Source organism: Selaginella moellendorffii, unplaced genomic scaffold, assembly GCF_000143415.4.
Source record: "Selaginella moellendorffii unplaced genomic scaffold, v1.0 SELMOscaffold_684, whole genome shotgun sequence".
NCBI classification, from domain to species: Eukaryota; Viridiplantae; Streptophyta; class Lycopodiopsida; order Selaginellales; family Selaginellaceae; genus Selaginella; species Selaginella moellendorffii.
This window is the reverse complement of record NW_003314930.1, coordinates 1-3,198: the sequence shown is the minus strand read 5'-3', so window position 1 is coordinate 3,198 and position 3,198 is coordinate 1. Positions and strand designations below refer to the sequence as shown.

General features: G+C 51.2%; 1 non-coding gene across 1 annotated transcript; it reads right to left on the bottom strand.

Moving 5' to 3' along the window:
• Nucleotides 1-2,592: 2,592 nt before the first annotated feature.
• On the bottom strand, nucleotides 2,593-2,711 carry LOC112344118. Its single transcript, XR_002991588.1, has one exon. It is a non-coding gene; the product is annotated as a 5S ribosomal RNA (ribosomal RNA).
• Between the last annotated feature and the right edge of the window lie 487 nt (nucleotides 2,712-3,198).

Here is a 3,198-nt window from a genome sequence, read left to right as displayed (position 1 = left end):
AAAAATGCATGTGACGGGAGGGAGCAGAAGTTACATGCTCTTGTGCTATGGAGCGACCCGATCCTTTCGCCAGGTAGAAATACATCCCCTGCCCGAGATTCCAAAAGGTCGCTCAATAGCACAGAGCATATGACTTCTTGCTCCCCCATCACATGCATTTTTCACAAAAGGGTAGATGTCTAGAGCATCACTTCCCCGGCTGTGAAGCACCAGCTAAGCCCCCATGCGACTGAGCTCACCCACGTTCAAACACGAGGGAATTTTGCCCGCCCGGATCCGGACTCAACGGTTACAGCACAGCAAGGGGTGTGTGCTTGGGAGGGGGTGCGAACACCCCACTGCCCCAAAACACACACAAAAGCGAGAGGCTAGCCCGAGCTGTGGCGCACCACACATGTTGGTCGTCCGAGTCTCCCGGTTCTGCCGGAGCATTGGCCAGGAACCCGTCACAAGCACATGTGTTGCACCACAGCAATAGGTGTGCAGCCCTCTACCAAAGGCACACACCACCCCACATCAGGAGGATTAACTGCCAGCCAGCCCACCACCACCGCACGCAAAGATCCGAGTCTCCCGGCTTTCACCAGGACCCGTCCCAATGCGCATTGTGGTGGCGAGCAGGGAGTGTGATGTTGCAGGTAGCAAAAGCAGAGCCACGAGCCAAAGCCAGAAGCCAAAGCCCACTTTGAGCTCGCCCCGCACGCAGTATACCACGTGAAGAGCACTCGCTCGCCCGGATTCGGACCCGGACTCGGACTCCGAGTTCAACTCGGACTCCACCTCGGCTACCCGACCTCCAACACCCACACTATCCCTACTATACTTTTGGAACCCCCCACAGGCCCCCCCCCCTGGGAGACACACGCTTTGGGCTTTCACCCCACAGCATGTATTAGTGTTCGGGCTTAGAATCTGGAAGTGCTGCGACTTCTGCAACATCAACAATGAAAAAGTGGTCATTTTTTCTTACTTTTTTTTTCCGAGTGTCACGAGACGACTCCTAGGAGCGGATGACACGTGGCACACTGTTCATGCCATGTAACATGTGCCGTTTTTAGTGGTTTTTCAACGTAAGAGTCACGTGACATATTTCGAGCTTGGTGTCATGGTAGTAAATGTAGTGTTGCCAACTCATATTTCGGCTAAAGTTGGATGTTTTTGAGTTGTTTTTTTTCGTAGTAACTTATATCGCCACGTGTTATTCCACGTGCTCTAAAGATGGCACACTGGCTCAATGTATGGAACGCAACACTATGCCATGTGCAAGCGTAGGGTTTAGGGTTTAGGGTAGGGTAGGGTTTGCCACGTGGCATACATTTTGAGCAATTTATATGCCATGAGCTATACCTTTTAGAAGGTGGCATTCAGACGGATGGTTTGGATGAGGTGGCATGCCACGTGGCATACTTTTATGTACTTATAGCATGCCACGTGCCAAACCCTTGGAGAGGTGGCATCTTGGAGGTTGCATGCCACGTGGTAAACCCTTGGAGAGGTGGTACCTATGGATGCCACATGGCAAACCCTTGGAAAGATGGCATCTTCGAGGTTGCATGCCATGTGACAAACCCTTGGAGAGGTGGTACCTATGGATGCCACGTGGTAAACCCTTGGAAAGGTGCATCTTGGAGGTTGCATGCCACGTGGCAAACCTTTGGAAAGGTGCATCTTGGAGGTTGCATGCCACGTGACAAACCCTTGGAGAGGTGGTACCTATGGATGCCACGTGGCAAACCCTTGGAAAGGTGGCATCTTGGAGGTTGCATGCCACGTGACATAACATTGGAAAATACCTCTTCTGCACTTGTATGCCACGTGGCATACCTTAGGCCCCGGACATGTCCGGGCCCAGATATGTGGGTCCCCAGACATGTCGGGCCCCAGATATATCCGGGCCCCGGACATGTCGGGCACCCGATATGTCCGGCCCCGGACATGTCCGGGCCCCGATATGTCCGGCCCCGGAAATGTCGGGCACCCGATATATCCGGCCCCAGACATATCGGGCCCCGGACATGTCGGGCACCCGATATGTCGGGCCCCGTACATGTCGGGCACCCGATATGCCGGGCCCCAGATGTGTCTGGCCCTGGATATATCCGAGTTTTATTTTGACACGTGGCATGGCCTTTGGTTTGATCTCATAGAGTTTTATGGTTTTCAATGTGTGCCACATTGACACATGGCATGCACTTTGGTTTGTGCTCAGAGTTTTATGGTTTTCAATGTGTGCCACATTGACACGTGGCATGTGCTTTGGTGAGTTTTATGGTTTTCAATGTGTCACATTGACACGTGGCATGCCCTTTGGCTTGTTCTCATAGTTAGAGTTTAGCATCCTTGTATGCCATGTGAAATACATATGTTTGGACTTGCTTGCCATGCCACGTGGTGACAATCACCAACACATTATTTCTAACTTATATCCTAGTTAATAACTAACTAATGACACAATTTGGCAAATACACCTTACATTCACAATTGTAAGTAGTATTTAAAGACCATACACTTATATGCTATGGAAAAATACTCAAAGTTTATATATTAAAACAGTGATCTTACAAAAATAAATGACTTGTAAGGAAAAAAAAAAGAGGGGGTCACTTGGACTTCCCGGGTGGTCACCCAGCCCAGTACTATTCAAGCCCAGGGACGCTTAACTTTGGAGGTCTGATGGGATCCAGTGCCATAGTCACGGTTTGAACCCACTCTGAAATATTTCACACTCCCCCTACTCTTATAGTGGGGCAGCTGATCCAAAGCTGCAGTGTACCTCCACAATCCCGTGTTCTTTTTGGGTGCCAAAAAACCTGCGGGACGTGTGGTATCTCCCCAACAATTCACGAAGACCGTGTTTTGGGCCCCAAAATGCACGCTGCGAAATGCGGGGTACCTCCCCAACTTTTCGTGAAAATCACGCGTTTTGGGCCCAAAAAAGCCCGCGGAACACATGGTACCTTCCCAACTTTTCGCGAAAAATCGCGCGTTTTGGGCCCCAAAACGCGCCCCGCGAAATGCGGGGTACCTCCCCAACTTTTCGTGAAAATCGCGCGTTTTGGGCCCCAAAAAAAGCCCGCGGAACACGTGGTACCTTCCCAACTTTTCGCGAAAATCGCGCGTTTTGGCCCCAGACATTCCGGCCACTTTTTTTCCCCTCCCCCCGCCTTTCGTGCCACGTGGCAGGCTTCATACTTATCC